The sequence below is a fragment of the Camelus bactrianus genome, chromosome 12 (assembly GCF_048773025.1).
Source record: "Camelus bactrianus isolate YW-2024 breed Bactrian camel chromosome 12, ASM4877302v1, whole genome shotgun sequence".
In the NCBI taxonomy this organism is placed as follows: domain Eukaryota; kingdom Metazoa; phylum Chordata; class Mammalia; order Artiodactyla; family Camelidae; genus Camelus; species Camelus bactrianus.
Window position 1 is genome coordinate 58465900 of NC_133550.1, and position 18768 is coordinate 58484667.

Here is an 18768-nt window from a genome sequence, read left to right on the forward strand (position 1 = left end):
CTTCCCGTCTTTGTTTTCTTCTCTCTGCAACTTTTCCCCAAAATACTAGATTGTTTTCACTGCATGAACCCACAGGTGTCCTACAGGATATGCAGCAACATTCAGTGTTCACGATGACTAATCCATAATGAAGGGAACAGAGGTCATTGGTTACCTTCAGAAAATATTATTTTAGCGTCAGAGCCTTGAATAACCATAGTTAATAGATAACTAGTGATGGTTAGTGTTAATTCAGCAACACTTTCCCTCATTAGACTATAGAAATAGTCCACTTCTGTATCAACAGAGGAGGAGAAAACAGCTCTGGGAAAAGGGATGGGGATGGGGTGGTGGGAGGTATGTCAGGGAGGTGGGGACAACGGTTCCTGGGAGCCAAAGAAAGGTCTAGAATAGTGACATATCACCAATTTTCAGCTGGCCACTCGCCCACCCATAGGGTCACCCCACACACAGCAAGCTGGCATGGTCATCATGTGGCATGTGACTTGGCAGAAAGCATGCAGGCTCTGACGTGACCCAGCCTCTGTCACTTCCCCTGTAAATGGAGCATACAGCGTCTGCCTTACAGAATCGTTCCCAGATCAAGTGCACCAGAGGTGCTCAGGGCCTTGCAGAGCACAGAGGAGACACACAATACACATTAGTCACAGCTGTTACTAACACAGCCTTCACTGTCACAGAATTTCACAGGCTGCCTAGGCAAACAGCAGTGATTATCCTATTCCTTCTTCATTGTTATCATCATTATTACCACCATCTTCACCACCATCATCACCACCATCATCACCATCATCATTACCACCATCTTCACCATCATCACCATCATCACCATCTTCACCACCATCTTCACCATCATCACCATCATCATTACCATCTTCACCATCATCTTCACCATCATCATGACCATCATCACCACCTTCACCACCATCACCACCATCTTCACCATCTTCACCATAATCATCACCACCATCATCACCACCATCTTCACCACCATCTTCACCATCACCATCACTACCACCATCTTCACCATCATTACCATCATCACCGTCATCATCATCACCATCATCATTACCACTATCATCAACACCATCATTACCATCATCATCAACATCATCACCACCATCACCACCATCACTACCATCATCACCACCACCACTGCTGCCACCACCACCACCAAAGCTGCATAGAAGTTTTGGGCAAGTCATCCACATTCCTGGGCCTGAATTTCCACACCTGTGAAACAAGTACTCCTGGAACATGGGGACCAAATGCAAAGTGCGTACACAGGGAGGCCAGGCCCTGCTCACACTGGGAGCTGGCTGTCTTGCAGTGAATCTGGGGCCATGGTAAAAAGCCATGGAACTGGCCTCGCTGGGAAAACAAACAAGTCTGTTCCATTAAAATCTGATCCTCTGAACAGAAAACATGCCCACTCACCTCTGCCCTGCAACCGGGAGGCCGCCCCCCAAGAGTGTGAGGAACTGACCGCCTCTGGCAGCCACGATGACCTCCTGGAGCCGCCAGAATCCAGCCTCAGTGGGACAGGCGAACTAGCGCCTGAAACGGCTGGACTCTGGGTGTGGGTTTCTTATTTCTGCCCTGCCCACAAAAAGCCCTTGGATCACAGGGAGTATTTCTTTTTTTAACCCCTGGCATGAGCAGCGCACGATAGGGGCACGCCCCCGTGAGCTCGTGCTGTTCCCAGACTAATGAGACATGGTGAAGTTTATCGTGTGGTCTTTTCTGAAGGGTGTCAGGCGGTGCCCTGCTCCGGCACCCAGACCAGCATTCCTGGGGAGCTCGGATGCGGGAAGCAATCCTGTAGACCCAACCACAGAGCAGCCCAGCTTCAGCAAGCTCATCTCCCACCGGCCTGCGAGGGGACATGGCAGGGCCAGGGAGCACTGAACTGGGACCAGGAAGCTTTGCCACTGATCAGCTGCGTGGCCAACAGTGGGCCTCCGCCTGCCCGTCACAGGGCTCCATCAGGTGGCACTAAAACTTGTCGAGGTGTCATGTTCACACACATTCTCTACACACGTTCTCCCATAGCTGCATCTCACGCTCTTCCTCTCCCTCTCCCCTCCCAGCAGGCCTAGGATCTGCCTCCCACTAGTCCTGCCCCATCCTCACATGTCACAAAAATCCAGTGCAAGTCACCCCGCACCTCCCCTCTCCTCCACCTCCACCCCTGCCCCATCCCCTCCCCTCTCACCCTCCCACGCTGACACTTCTCCCCTACCCTCCACCACATTGTTATTTTTTTCTCTCTCTCCCTCCTCCCTTCTGCCTCTTCTCTGGTCCAGTTTTCCCGCCTCTGCTCAGGGAACTTAAATGAAAAAAATAGTGTATTATTTCCACAGGCTGCACTGTGCCGTCCCATCTTTGTCAAACCCGAAACCTCATCTTTCCTTGCTGATTTGGTCCTTTGTTAAGAGTCGACAGGGACACCGAGGACTGGTCACAAGAGGGACGGAGGGTCAGGAGGGCCCAACCAGCTGGGGTGACAAGCACTCTTCCCGTTAAGGACACAGATCGCAGACACAGACGAGAAAGCGGGTCGTCCCTGCTCCTAAGACTCCACCACAAATGTTCGTCAGCCCTGGCGAGAAAAGCTGCACATCGGATTTGCTCTGACCTCCAAACTTTTTCACAAAGGACGTGACCCGAACAATAAGGCAAAGGAGCTGGAGCAGCTGGGATGGGGCAATGCACTCAATGGACATTAGCTACGTTTATTATTTTAAATGAGTCATAAAATAATTAGCATTTGTCCTGTTTTTACCAGAACTGGTTTTTTTTGGGGGGGAGGGGGGTTGTTCTGAAATAAATGTAATCTCTAGGCAATAAATCCTGAGTAAGCCAGTAATAGGTTTACCACCCATTCACTGGAAAGCATTCCGTCAGGCAGCTCTGGGTTCAGATTCCACCTCAGCAACTTACTGGTTGTGAAATCCGGGGCCAGGAACTGACGCTGTCTGTGTCTGTGTCTGTGTCTGTCTGTGTTCCTTGTCTATCAACTCAGAATACAAAACTGCCTAGAACACCTATGACTGACCCCGTTCACATCCTCATCGTCATCATTATATGAATGTTTCTTGAGATTTCAACATGTCAGACAGTGAGCTAAGTGCTTTATATGCATTAACCCATTATACTACAACTCTAAGATGTAGGGACTGTTGTGAACCCATTTCACAGATGCACAGAGAAGTTGAGTAACTTGCCCAAGGTCACACAGCTGAGCAGCAGATGCAGGCTTCACCCCAAGATTGTCTGGGTCCAGAGTTACCCCATTCAGTCTCTGACATTAGGCCCAGTGGCCGGCAAGGAGTAAATTGTTCAGCAACTCACTCGCTAGGATTATAATGATATTGGCTTTAGTTTTATAAGAAACATTCCCTGCAGAGCAGTGATTTTATTTTGTCTTTTTGAATTAAATTTCAGTCCTAGAGGCACCAAGCCCAGTGTAACTGCTTACACTTCTGCCTGCTATCCACTCCTGTCATACTGGAGAGAAAGCCAGGCTCCGGCAACTGCCCGTGTGCCGTTTTATGGGTCAAGCTGCATTCGGGCCATAGAGGCTGCGGGGGGGGATCTCCACTCCAGAACTGCTGGCAAATCTCTCCGTGGCTGGGGCCAGTGACAGAATGACAGCCACCACCTGTCCCTTTCGACCGGGGGGGGGGGTGGGGGCAGAAGGCCACACGACAGAGAGAGAGAAGCTCCTTGTCCTGAAATACACATATGTCCACCCACCTCCAACCATTCCAAGGGGCCTCCAGGCTGGGCAGAGGCTGCCCTCCTCCCAGCCGCATTCCCCGCCTGACCCGCTCCGGCTCCGTCCTCAGCGCAGACAAGCGCTCAAGTCCAAGGCGCTCCAGGCAGCAGCCCCAGCCCCGCCCTCAGGGCGGACCAGCGCATTCAGCTCTCACTTGGCCACACAGAGCACGTTCACTTCTGGGGGAAAAAGCCCATCTGACTGTTTCGTTGAAAGCTTCCCTCGCCAGCACGTGAGGGCATCTGTCAGCAGCAAGTGGGGACGGCCAGCCCCGGGCCTGCCCCCCAGCCCCACCCAGGATGGGCTCTGTTAGCCAAGTCCCTCTGGCAGGTGCGGTGTGGCCTTCAGCCCCGGGGCCCGGGAGCCTGCCCTGGGGATAAAGCTGGTGTAGCATCACGGCACCCGCCCCAGGATACTGCTCGGTCCAGCAATCGCAACCTCAACATCCCAACCTTGGGGTTTTAGACACGTTCTAGAAGAAAACACAGGGAACGGTCAAGAGCACAGGCTCTGTCTGGAGCTTTACAGCTCCGGGTCTGAGTCACAGATCTGTTCTCAAGCCCTGAGACCCAGGCGAGCCATGTCGTCTCTGAGCATGGGTGCATGAAGGTAGTCCGCAACCGCGTGTGGCTACTGAACACCTGAATTGTGCTCTAAATGTAAAATACATACCAGATTTCAAACACTTGGCATGAAACGAAGAATTAAAATATCTCAGTATCTTTTTAATACATTTTGCCTAGACTGACCTATGATGATTAAAATTAACTTCACCTATTTCTTTTTACTTTTTTTTTTTTAATGTCGCTACCGGAAACTTTAACCTTACGCACGTGCCCTGTATTGTATTTCTACTGGGCAGCACTGTTCTAGCTTATCCAAGTATCTTCCTACACAAAGGCAGTTCCCTCTTTCAGAGGGATTTTCATCCCAGTTCTTAAGATAAATGTTTCCTACGTAAATACATTTTAGACCAAGTTCCATGGAGGTAGAGACGAAACCCAGAAGTGATGAAGTGACTTGTGTAAGGGCGTGTGGCTTACAAACTGTGGAGTCAGAATCTGACTCCAGGTCTTGCTAAATGCTGAGCTCTTCCCAATACTGGATACTAATTCACCCCTGTCTCCAAGTCTGCTCCTTAAAACAGTGGCCTCCCCACGCTACCACCCCAGAAAAGAATGAAGAGCTAACATTCAGCTACCTGCCACGAGGACCACCAGTGGGTGGCTGTTTCAAAGGGTACAGTTGTTTGATACCTCAAGGCTTAAACGGGGTGCAGGTAAACGTTTGCAGAGATAAGATCAGGATGTGTGATAGTCCAACACCTTTGACACCTGGCCCCAAATGACATTTCCAGTCTCCGCTCCTTCTTATGAAGGGCACACTCCAGGAACCTGGGATTCCTCAGTACTTCAGGGCTCTCAAGGAGGGGTCACCTTGTATTTTTGTTTTGAGAATCCGAACAAATTTTTATTTATTTATTTATTTATTTATTTTTATTGAAATACAGTCGATTTACAACGTGTCTGTGTACAGCACACATTTAGTCTCTGGTGTACAGCACAGTGTTTCAGTTGTACACATAAATATATTCTTTTTCATTATGGGTAACTACAAGATATCAAGTACAGTTCCCTGTGCTAGACAGTAGGTCCTTGTTGCTTATCTATTTTATGTATAGTAGTGTGTACCTGCTAATTCCAAACTCCCAGTTTATCCCTCCCACACCTTTATCCCCTGGTAAACACAAGTGTGTTTTCTATGTCTGTGAGTCTATTTCTGTTTTGTAAGTAAGTTCATTTGTGTCATTTTTTTAGATTCCACATATAAGGGATAACACATGGTATTTTTCTTTCTCTTTCTGGCTTATTTCACTTAGTATGACAATCTCCAGGTCCATCCATATTGCTGCAAATGGCATTATTTCATTCCTTTTTATGGCTGAGTAGTACTCCATTATATATATACATTCACATACACATACACATACACATACACACCACATCTTCTTTATCCATTCATCTGTTGATGGACAATTAGGTTGTTTCCATGTCTTGGCTACTGTCAATAGTGCTGCTATGAACATTGGGGTGCATGTATCTTTTTCAAATTAGAGTTTTCTCCAGATATATGCCCAGGAATGGAATTGCTGGATCACAGGGTAAGTCTATTTTTAGTTTTTTAAAGAATCTCTATAGTTTTCCATAGTGGCTGCACCAAATTACATTCAGGAGAGGTGACTTTGAACCAAGCATGCTGTGCCTTATGTGAACTAAGAATAAATCATCCCAACATCCCATGAGACGTGGACTCTTTATGTTCATTCTACAGACAATCAAACCGACTCACAGGAATGTTCCGTGACTTGCCCGGTCACTCAGCTAGGAGGTGGCAGAGCTAGGATTCAGTTCCAGTCCCTGTAACGACAGATTCCCCCTTCATTTAGGCTCCTGTGGTCCCCTGTGCTCAAGTGCCCCTTTCCTGCAGCAAGGTCTGGCTAAGACCACCTTTTCTGTGAAATCAAAAAGGCTCTCTCTCTTTTCATAAAACCAATCACTCCTTCCTTCCGTCACCCATGAACTTTAGACACCATCTACCTTGTACTTACCCTGAAGTGTCAGAATCCACTGCTTACAGGTCTGTTACCTCCAGGACAGCCTGTGCCTCATCATGGGACACGTGATGCCTGATCCACGTGTCCACTTCAGTTCCTGGTACAGTATCAGGCACACAAGCATCACTCAATACATGTCTGTTGATTGAATGAAATAACCAACCCCCCATCTTGACACCCTGGTTTTTGTTCTGAGTCCCTCTTCCCCACCAGCTTCCCTCTTCTGTATTCCTATGGTCCTCCCCATGGGTGGATTCCTCCACCAATCTGTTTGTGTGGAGAGAGGCCAAGTGCGTTACTTTGACTGTAGCTTGGTAACACCAACTGTCACCTCTCCACTCTTATTAATTGCTGGGTTAATCAAGCACTCCAAAGTGTGCCCAGCCACACGCCCATGAAAGCATTTCTGGATGGCCAGGAAAACAAACCAGGTTTAAGCTGAAGCAAAAGACATCATCTCACAGCTGCCTGGACCACGCACGACTGGCCCTATTTTTCAGAATGTCTGGGTCTAAGTCAGATCAGATGGAAGAATCGTCTTGGTCAAAATCTCAGCCATCCCCGGCTTCTACACGGCAGACAGGTATCAGAGTGGACTCTTATGTGCTTTCTCACTGAGCCCTTGCACGGTACTATGAGACTGCTGTTCTTATGCTGGCTCTCAGATAGGGAAACTGAGGCTCATCTGAGAAACAGACTGCAGATTTGCCCAGGGTCACCAAGTGGGATGAGACAGAGCTCACATCCCAACTCGCTCCTCATCGCTGCAAGAGTCATGCCGAATCCCCGCCCTCTGGGACCCGAAGGTCACAGTCTTGCCTCTTCCGTGTGTCCTGGCTCACTGACTGGCCAGGTTCTGGTCACTGCGGGACTGCCTCGTGCACTTGACCTTTTCTTTGCTCTGTAGAAGTTTCACCTCCCCTCCCAGATGTCACAGGTTAAGATGTTCTCATCTGAACCTTGAGCAAGAACATGCTTCCCATTTCTGAAAAAAACTTTTCATAGCAAGGTCTTTGCTCTCTCTTAGGACACAGGCATTGGGTACAGGTACTTCTCTCTCCCTCACTCATACCTGCTATGCACCCTTCTGTGGGCAGTGAACACAGAGGTAGAAGGACAGAAGAAAGAGGGAAAGACTACGTATGTCCATGTACTTTTTAGGCTGCTGACTGCAAAGGATGAATGTTATTCTTCCCAATTGTTCCCCTTCTACTTTATAAGCAGCTTTTTTTTTTTTTTTTTTTTTTTTACATTCAATAAAGATGACACAGAGGCCGCCGGGCCACCTTGTAATGACATATCCTGACAGGCTCCCATATGGAGAGTCTAACATTCCAGATGCCTCCCCATGTACCAGGTTTCCAGAAGCACAGTTACTAGCCCCCTGGGGCCGGAAAAGGAGTCCCTCACACAAGGCAGGCTCTCTGCACATTTTCCTGCCCAGCTTAATGAGCAAACCGCTCCAAACCCGCAGCAGCCCGGGAGCCCCCAGGGGTTCCTGTGCTGTGTCGCCAGGTAAAGTCACCTTCGGCTCTCGAATGAGCAGGTGGACAATTTGAAGGGAAGGTGAGCACCTGTGTAGGAAGCCTGACCCTGAAGCCTCACCACCTGGAGAGGAATTTGAGAAATGGAAGGTAAAACAATTTGGATGACCAAGTGTCCCAAACGTGGGTAATAAACGCACCCTTTTAAAAGGGAGGGGGAGCTGGTTTAAAAGCAGAGGTCTCATTCGATGAAACTATATTTCAAGTGCTAATGAGCAAGGCTCAGAATCTTGGCAAGCTTTTGTTTTATTTATCCTAAAAATATAAGCCCCACACTTCATTGATTGATTTTTTTTTAAATGGAGGTACCAAGGATTGAACCCAGGACCTCATACGTGCTAGGCACGCGCTCTGCCATGGATCTCTACCCTCACCAGCAGCCCCCCAATTTAAACAGTGTTGCTCCCTCTTCCAGAACACAGACTACAGACCCATGGATCCCATTCTGAGAAAGACCCATCTACCGGGTCCAGTTCACCACAGCTGAGCCTGGAGGGTTCAAGAAACAAGTGACACTGTATTGTTAACAAGGTGTTAAAGGGGCAGGGGACGAAATAGGGGCCTGACGTCAGTGACTACCCCCCTGCGTGTGGACACATCCACACTCACCTCTGGGACCGGTTCCCCATGATGCTAAGCAGATGCTGCAAAAGCCCTCAGGCCCGTAACAACCAGAATGGACAGATGACATGGAGCCCAGTCTCCCCCAGAGCAGGTCCAGCCAAACGCCTTTTCTGCACCAGCAAGGCCGCCTCTGTCCTTCACTGCTCCCTGTCTTTCTGCATAAAGACCTACGGCCACTGAGCCTGTGTCTAAGGCTGGCCCATTCGCTATGCACCTCTGCCAGGCCGCTGGCACCCCTGTCCCCAGCAGTCAGAAAGGGGCCGGGGACGGAGGCACAGGAGGGCTAGGAGACTTCCTCACAGGGGACATGGTTAAAGCTTAGGAAAAACACCCAGGATGAAATTCCGTGAGGAGAGTGGGGGGCTCACTCATAAGTAAAACCCAAACAGCAATGCTGACCCTTGTCACATAAACTAACAAAGGAGGGGGGACAATGCACTTTGCAGATACGAGTTCCATGCATTCCACAGAACAATCAAATGCACTCGGTGACCTCCCTCCAGCATCTCCAGCAAACTCCCGAGACTCCATCTGGGTCTGGCCCCAACAGGGGCGCATTCCCCACTCACAGAAAGGCGCCGAAATGTTTATTTTCTTCTGTCATCCTACTTTCTTTGCTAGGATTACCTCGAACTCCAGGAGCCCCAAAAGTATGGGGACTCCAACAGACGGATCTAGCACTCTTTTTAATTTACTGCTCCATAATCCAATTTTCCTCCGTTGGACCACACGTCGCCCTGGCCTCTTCACAAAGCCACAGGGGCCACGGGACGTGACATACAGCTGGATGAGTTATGTGGAAAATGGGAAAACAGTCAGTCTGGGACCCGATAGCCGAATCAGCAACATGAGAAGGTCGGGATAGGACTTGTTTAAAGATCTCCTCGGCCGCCGGCCCTGGAGGAGCCTGTGCGGGGGGGCGTTATCTTTACATTTCAGGCTCAGCAACGTAAGAGCCTCCCTGCGTGATACGATGGAAGGGGTGAGGCAGAAACCTGTAACGCCGGCTGCGCGGGGAAGTACCCCTCCAGGGTCAGGCCAACGCTCGGCTGCCACCTCGTAACCACCCTGCGAAGTAGGTTTTAGTGTTCCTGTGGCAGCGCTAGAAAATGCAAATTGAATGAGAGCAGGTAGCTCACCCAGGGTCACAGGGGAGGTAAGCAATAGAGACCCCGCATCACCATATCTCAATGTCACCTGTCACTGTCGCCCTAGCCGAGTCACCCTTCTCTTCTGCCTGAGTCAAAGCCCCCCCACATCAAAGCCCCTGCTTCCATCTTTGCTCGCCATGGGTGATCCTCAACACAGGAGTGGCCCCAGGGCCCCTGATAAATGAGCAACTCGGGCCATTCCTCCAACGGCCCCAGCCCACGAGGGCCTCAACGAATGGGCCCTCATTCCTCTCTGACCTCATCCCCCACAACTTTCTTCTCTGCTCCCTCCTCGTGGTCTCTCAATTAGCGATTGAGAAATGGCCTCAGGGCCTTTGCACTTACCCCAGCCTCCTCCATGTGAGTCTCCATGACTCATCTCATCACCTTGTCAGGGGTGTGCTCAAATCACCTTTCCTGAGCATCCTCTGTGACCATCTTAACACCTGCAAACTCTAACCCCCTCCCACCCGACACACACGCGCACCTCCCTCCCTCCCATCACTTTACTTCTTGCATGTATTAGTCTGTTTCGGTCTCCCTCAGCTAGAATATAAGCTCCCCGAAGACAGGGAGCTCTATCACTCCGTGTGTATTACTTAGAGCAGTGCCTCACACATAGCAGCAGTCAGTAAATGTCTGAGATGAATCAAAAAAAAAAAAAAAGATTTAAAGGCAGGTGTGCCACAAGGTGGTCTCTGCTCACAGTACCACCTCTCCCCTCCCAACCTGAGTGTCAGCTCCATGAGGGGGGATCTGAGTCCCCAGAACGGGCCTCAGTCCACACGGATTCCTCCCACCGACTCATCATTACTGAGCTGTCCCTCTAGGATGTGGGAACGCATCACTCTGAAGAAAGCACTTGTGCATTTGCCAAGAACGTGGTCCTGGCCCACCGCACGCACGGGTCCTCTGCTGGCATCACGGAGCGTGCTCTTCACATCACGCTGCGGGCGAGTCCGCCCAGGAGAAGCTGCCCACTTACCAAACCCCATACCTCCCCTGAGGCCCCGGCACCGAGCCCGCCCCGGCAGAGAAGCCAACACGGGGAGGCCTGGGCCGCACCCGAGCCACTGTGAGTGTGGCCAGTGTGTCACCACCACACGAGGAATCAATCAGTGGGAGCCAGGCAAGGCCAGATCAGGGAGGCCCCAAGGCCAGATGCCACTGTCCCGCGGGGCCACCCGATTGGCTCACACTGCTGAGGGCTGCCACCCAGCCTCTGACGGGCCTGCCGCAAGTCATCATCCCAGCCGCGGCACACACGCCAGAAGCCAAGGGTTGGTGACGGGACGGCCTCCAGGCTTCCTGACGGCTCAGATTCATCTCCTTCCTGGCTCTGAAGCCCCAGCTCCTTATGAGGGCCCTTCAGGAGACACCAAACCCTGAGAGGGTCACCCTGAATTATAAACTCCCCCATCAGCCTCTCACGTAAGCAAGCAGCCAAAGTGAGTGACAGGCGGCACCCCTCCTCTCTGATCCACAGGGCGCTGCCCTGGGCAGCCCTGCCCCCAGCCCGGGGCTCGGCAAAGACACGTGGACCCAATACATCCCTACTTCTCCCTTTGCATGAGCTTGGCCATTCCCCCCAAGGCCACCCCTCTTACACTACGTTCCTCAGACTTGAGTGACCAGGAGCCACCTGCATAGAAAAGAAGTTGGCAAGGAACTCTGTTTTGCCTTAAATTGTTTTTATTTCAATTTTTTGAGCATTAAAATGTAAAAGATTAAAATACAAAAATTCACATAATATTCACTGAGTGCTAAGTGTCAGGCACTGGTTAAACGGTGCAGGACACAGCAGTGCAGACGGGAACAAAAGGACACGCCCTGCCCTCAATAAGCTTCCAGTCCAGCAATTAACCAAAGAGAGAAATGAACTAAAATGTCCCACGTAAGCCATAAAAATCAACTGGGAAAATGACCTGAAAGGTCTTTAGAAACACAGAAGGCAAGTTTCGACATGGGCGAGGTGGTGAGAGACGGCTGAGGGAAGACTAAATAGAGAGCGAGGTGAGAGCAGGAGTGGCCCAGGATGGGGGTGGTGGGGAAGGAAACAGAATTCTGAGCCAAGAGAAGAGACCTCAGATGAGGGACACGTGCCCAGGACTCATGGCTCTAAAACACCTCGAAGCAAAGCAAACTGACAAGGTGCCTTTTTCTTGTTCAGTTTAACATCAAAACGAGTTTCAACTGACTGAATGTGATAATGGATGCTAAGCCTAGCCCACCACTTTCCTGCGGGAGTCTCGTGCAGCCTGCTCAGGTCAGCTGGGTTCTTCGGAGGCTGGTGCCCCCAGCCTCATGCCTTCCTGACGCTGGAAGCACTGTGAAACCACCCGGACGCCCCCTTCACCCCTGCCCGCTTTGTGAGCTTCCCTCCACTGAAGAGGTGCCGTTTGGTGCCAAAGCACTGACTCACCGGTGCCAATCCAGCAGTGTTTGGTGACTCAGGGTCACACTGGTGACCCAGAGGATATTTAGATTAACTTGAAATGACATGAAAATGTCAATTAAAAAAATGTAAATGGAAGAACAAAATTCAATTTAAAAAAACAGTGACTCAAGAGAACACCTACAACGTGCAGGAACCCTGAGAAACAAACTCCTAGAAGGTCATCTTCTTCCCTTCCATTTTGTCCAAATCTTCTATGATCCCCCCAAAGCCCCTCCCTGCTGTATCTTCAGCTGTTTCTCCATTCCCCTTCTAAGCCAAAAAACGATGTGCACTTGGTGGGTCAATGTAACAAGGGTGTTTATGGATCACAGATGGTGGTGAGAAAGTGGCCAAAGTTTGAGCCCCTCCCACCTAAAAAGCTCCTTCACATACACCCTCACACAGTCCTCACAACAGCCTTGAAAACACATCTCACCCTTTCAAGAGATGGGAAAGCTGGTGGTGTTTTCAGCAGCTTAAAGTCAGCCGCACACTGAGTCAAGGGTCCGAATTAAATTGAGGTCTTGCCTGACCCTAAAGAAAATCCCATCTTTTGAAGCAGGACTGGTCGCAGTGAGCCGATGGGGACCACCTGCCTCTCAGAATCTCCCTGAGCTCTCTCTAGAAGTGCCATGGTTCTTTTAATTACATGGGCTCTTCCTCCAGCCCCTTCATTCAATATAAATGAAAACAATCCTTATTCCATCACATCGTCCTCCCGGCTTGTCAGGTTTGCGAGCGTAGCCGTCTGACAACTCCCGGGGCAGAGGCCCAGGAAGGTAACTCCCATCCCAGATGCCTGTGTACCGCCCAGGACTCCTCAGCATCCTTCATGACATCCTTCTCGATGGGAGAAGAGAAAACGCATGCTTTGGAGTCCATCCATTTCATAAGTTTGAGATTTTGGAGCTGGACAAAGACACCTTTGGAAAACTCTGCAAAACGCCTTCCGTAAATAAACTTTGTCTTTTTTCGGGCTGTTTGGAGGTTCCAGCAGGGCAGAAGCCAGGCTCTCCTCAAATGGGACGTCTGTTCCCATAATCACAACCAACTTATGTCAACATTGCTGATGGAGAACATTCCATGTGGGGAGGTGGGCTCTCGAGGTCCTGCAGGGGCTCACCGACAGGTAGGAAAAGAGACCCCACCAACGCTCAGAGGCACCAACTTACATGAGACACCAACGTCACAGACAGGCTCCCGCTGCCAGTGTCACCACAAGATGCGGGGGTCCTTTGAATGAGGTCTTTTTAAAAGTTTTTTTGGTGGGGAGGCAATTAGATGTTTTTTGGTGTTTTTTTTAAATGGAGATTCTGGGGATCAGACCCAGGACCTCATGCACAATAAGCATGCACTCGACCACTGAGTTATACCCTCCCCCTCAAATGAGGTCTTGAGTGGAGAGTGGAATCGCGTGATGAAGATGGAGGAGGAGAGATGTGAACAGAAGTAGATCCATTCACTGGGCATTTACGGAGTGCTCAGTGTGCACGAGGTACTAGGCTTTTTTAATGCCAGAAATACCGTGTGGTCCAGGAAGGCAGACACAGTCCCTGCCCCTGGCACGTGTGCAATCCCACAGGATAAACACACAGGCCAACAAATTCCCCGCCACGTCAGCGCTGAGAGGGAGCCCCCACCCACCTCCAGACCCACCAGCTCCTCCTGGGGCCAGGGGACAACAACGGTGGGTGGCCCTGCACATGGAAGGGATGGGGGCCCAGGGGCCCGTGAGTGCCTGCTGTGCGCCAGGCAGTTAGTACAGCCCAGGGGAGGGGGGAAGAGCATGTGGCTGGGAGTTCAAATCCTAGCTTCTCCCCCCACCAGCCCTGTAATCTGGGGCAAATTATCAGTGTTGTAAAATGGGGTCGTCGTCATGATGATCCTATCACAGGGCTTTTTTTGTGACTTAAATGTCAAACAAATCCATTCATACAGAGGTTTAAAAGAGTGCCTGGCACATAGTTTTTTTTTAAAAAAAAAAAAAAAGAAAAAATGCTAGCTATTTTTTTGAAATGAAACTGTACAACCCTAGGACGTGGGTTTTTTTTTTTTTTTTTTTTTAGTATTGAAGCACAGCTGATTTACAATGTTGTGTTAGTTTCAGGTGGACAACAAAGTTATTCAGTTATACATGAATATTCTTTTTCACATTATTTTTCATTGTTAAGTCCATACAAGATATTGAATATAGTTCCCTGTGCTGTACAGTAGGTCCTTGTTGTCTGTTTTATACATAGTAGTGTGTATCTGTTAATCCCAAACTCCTAATTTATCCCTTCCCCTTTGGTAACCGTAAGTTTGTTTTCTATGTCTGTGAGTCTGTTTCTGTTTTGTAAATAAGTGCATTTGTATCATTTTTTTAGATTCCACATATAAGTGATATGGTGATATTTGTCTTTCTCTGTCTGACTTAACTTCACTTACTGTGATAATCTCTAGGTCCATCCAAGTTGCTGCAAATGGCATTATTTCATTCGTTTTTACGGCTGAATAATATTTCTAGGATGTGGACTTTATCCCTATTTCACAGATGAAGAGACTGAGGCTCAGGAAGCAATTAAGGAACTTCACCAAATCTCACAGGTAAATGCTGGAGCCGGGATTCAGATCTGGGTCACGTTGGGAGTCTTCCGTGTGTAGTTTCAAAAACCTCAAGGTTTGGGCTACCATGGGCTATTTCAGGTTTACTATCTATCTGTAGAATTCCTCAGACGATTCAAGAGGACCATCATCTTGGTGATTAGCCAGCCTCCTTAGGCAACAATTCCTCAAGTTCTTTAGAACAAAGAGGGTCGTAATTCCTTTCATTGCACTGCCTCGGTCTCCCCAAAGTGACCAGCACTAGGGAAGCTGGAAAGAAAGAGGTTAGCAGACTCTAGAGATTCCAGTGTTCACAGTTTTATTGGTCACAGCAGCTCAGAAGGTTCACCGCCAGTGCCTCCCTCATCCAACAGGTCAGAACAATAAACATTTATAACCGAGCAGCCATCGTGTCCCAAAAGCCACGCGGGCTGCTGTAAAGTCACATCTCCCCTGCACTCTGGCCACCTGCTCCTCCCTTATCTAATTCAGACTCCTCATTTGAGACTCATTTCAGAGTTTACCACTTCCAGAAGGTGTTACCTTTCTAGGTCATATCAAAGGCATCTCCTTTGTGGTCTCCCAAATACTTACAAATATTTCCTCTCTCTCCATCACGGACTTGCCTCATTGTTTTATAAGGATCAGTCCAAGAATATGTCTCCTTAACCACACTACGACTGCCATTCTGATGTGAATGACGCCATCATTCCTTTTAAGAGATTTATTCATATTTTCCTTGAACAGACATCTTTTGAGCACCTACTACGTGCCAAGCCTCATGCTATGTGTTAGTGATAGAGAAATGAATGGAGAAGATGTCGATCTAACAGGTGAGACAGGGAGTGGAAGGAGACTTTGATGTCACTGCATGGCTTTAGCAAGGAACCTACTCTCGCTGGCTTGGTTAGTTTACCTGGAAAATTGAATGAACATTAGCATCTATTACTGTCTGCAAGGATGAGGATGAGGATTACATGAACTCATGCCCACATGGTGAGCAAGCACATCCAAGGCACTCAGTAGGGAGCCAAATACAGGTTGGTAGTTTGGTTACTTCTTTGTGATGAGCATTGTAAATACTGGTTATTATCAAAGAGGGGTGAGGTGGTGGTGCCTTCTGATACCAAAGTAGCTTTAAGTCTTGGCTTTTTTTTTTGGTACAATGAAAGCAAAGCAAAGTCATTAGCTATTTAATGGGAAATTGGTATCATGCATTGGCTTTGATGAGAAATCAATTTTGAAACATCACATATTTTAAACTCAGAAAACTAGTCAATGCTTCTCTAATCTAAATTGTGATAACGTAGTCTAAAACATCTTTTCAAAAGACCACCCCATCCTGAGGCTTTGTCTGATCACTCACCCAGAAGACTCTGCCTCCTTAAACTCCCCTGACCGAGCCCTTTCTTAGGACAGGCAGCACTTTCTCAACCCCGCCCTGGCCCTCCCACCACCATCACCAAACCCTTTACCAAGACTTCTTTCATACAGGATGCACATCAAAGAGGAATCATATCAACATCCCACTGCACCAGCCAATGACTGCATAATCACGCCATGTAACACATCACCCTGCAAAGCAGTGTCTTGAGGCAAGTCATTGATTTTCACTCATGCACCTGCAGGTCAGCTGGGACTCGACCAACCTACGGTGGGACTGGCTTTTCACTGAAGACTCTGGGGTTGGCTGGGCAGCTCTGTTCCAAGTGTCTCTCATCCTCATCCTGCCTCTCCTTGGGCAACAGGCTACCAGGGTATGCTGTTCTCTCAGCAAAGGTGAAGAGGCAAGAAGACAAAAAAAGGAGAAACACTCAAGGTCTTCTAAGTGCTAGGCTCTGACCTAGTACACCATCCCCTCTGCGTCATCCTTCAGGTCAAAGTAAGCCACATGGTGAAGCCCAAGTCAAAAGCTGCAGAAATATAAAACCACAATCTTTGGCTAGGAATTCAGAAATGCGTGAAGAATTGGGGTCATTCATATAAACAATGAATCACATCCACCACCCAGGTGTCTCATACATATAAAATAATCTTCAGGTACTGACTGACTGAATGAATGAATGAATGAGTGAATGAATGAATACTGAGCAAATTTCAGAGTCCTGTCAAGACACACGACAATTTAGCAGCAGCCCTTGTGAATCCTAAATCTGGTACATCAGTAACACTCGTCATTAAATACTAGTTTGCGACAGGTCCCTAGACTCCACTGTATGTTAGCTGGATAGGTGGAATTTGAAGAATTTGTGTATACACATTGTTATGTTTTCATGGATCTCTGACTGTGAAATAAATCTATGTATCCATTTACACTTGGGAACCCACATGCACACACAAACACATCACACACTCTCAGTAAAAGAAAAAAAAGCGAGACTGTTTTACATACGTGGGGTGGGCAAGGGAGGAGATGAAGAGGGAGAAGGTGAAGAGGTGACTTTGAATGAAACCTACAGTGGTTAATTTTCATTTAACTACCTAGCTGAGACTAGAGGTTCAGCAGAAGCACATTAAAGTCCATGAACTTATAAAATGATGCATTATTGAAGCCACAGCAGGAGAAAGGGCTTGGTTTAGAAGACATAAAAGACCGAAGTCTGCTGAAATGTAGTTTTCCATTACAAGGTAACTGCTTAAAAAAAATGCATTTTAATTGAGAAAGAAGACACTGGCGCCAAGAGGGCAGGCCAAAGAAAATTAACCCTTGGCTCTCCAGTCCTCCTGCCCCAGGAAAGCTTGCAGTTCTTTCCAGGGCTCAATCAAAGAAATAAATCTTAGATGAGTCTATTTCTCCCTCTGGGTCCTGCTGACACCAGCTACAAGCCACCATTTGCTCATTCTCTCAACAAATATTTATTGAGAGGCTTCAATGTGCAAGACATAAAGGGACAAGAAACCTCTGTGATCATCGGCTGACCATCAAGAATATTACACAGCATATGAGCAGATGGTGATGACACAGGAAAAAACAGAGCAAGGAGGTGGAGGGTGGGTGGAGTTAACAGAGATACGTATTTAAATGGGGGGAAACTACCAAGTTTTTCATCTCCCATGGTGACCTTAGGTTCTCAGGCTTTAACTTTGAAAAGCTTTTTAAATCAGTCAATCATCAGATGAAGCTGTACAATGCACCCAGGACAGGTAAATTATCACGTCCTCCACTCTAGCCGACTCATATATGGGGTCCCTGCCCACGAAGTGTTTGCCGTCAAGAGGTACCCGAGTGACTTGGGAAAACCGCAAACCCCAGATTTAATCACAAACTCTAAGCAGTGGGAAAAGAGAGGCCGTGCAGACACGAACAGCTGACTTATTAAGGCCTCTTGGGTGCGTGTCCTAACCCCTCCATCCCTTTCACTGTGTGTTGAGTGAGAAGTGAGTTCATCGCACTGGAGATGCAGGGATCTATCAAATCCATAGTAAACCATCCGCTTGCCTTGCTGGGTCCCCATATTGGGTCCGAGAAGCCATTTCCATGGGCCTGGATCCACAAGTCTAAGGCTGTAAGCACACAAGGCCTGCCTCTATATGGGGAAGGGGAAATGTGGGTGTGTGGAGACCATGACCCCCTCCTCAGCCTCTGTCTTTCCACCTCCTGCCCAACTGCCATCCCACAAAGGTCTTCCTTCCAGGACTGTGTATCTCGGATAATTATGCTAATCTCCTGTGGAATCTTTTACTCTAGTGCCCAAGCCGCATCCTAACTCAGTCGAATCAGTTCTTCTGGGGGTGGGGCCCAGCATGAGTAGATCTTACAGCTTCCCAGATGCCCCTAATACACAGCCAAGGCTGAGGACCAGTCACTCTCCCTCTTACCAGGGCAGCTAACCCCAGTTGGAACCTCCGTTCCTGACCACGTGGTCTCCCTCCCTGTTTTAATTTAAGGTTTCAGCTCTGCCCCCAACAGCAAGTTGTCCCCCTGTGGTCCATCGGGAAAGAACCATCAGAAACCTCCAGGTGGCCTGTGTGCAGCAACTCTATTTTCCAGGCAAAACGGGGACAGGGGATCTAGCAGAAACACTCCTGGACTC

General features: G+C 48.7%; 1 protein-coding gene across 5 annotated transcripts in view; it reads right to left on the reverse strand.

Moving 5' to 3' along the window:
* The window catches only part of LARGE1 (LARGE xylosyl- and glucuronyltransferase 1), a 491734-nt gene that overhangs the window by 447831 nt on the left and 25135 nt on the right, over positions 1-18768 (reverse strand). The window contains exon 1 of one of the 5 annotated variants that reach the window (XM_074375449.1): positions 1438-1593. The exons of 3 other annotated variants lie outside the window; for them this stretch is intronic. The gene's annotated coding sequence lies outside the window, so the exon portion shown is untranslated. Of the gene's footprint in view, positions 1-1437; positions 1594-18768 lie in introns of those variants that run through there. One more of the 5 variants, XM_074375450.1, reaches the window with a different exon arrangement.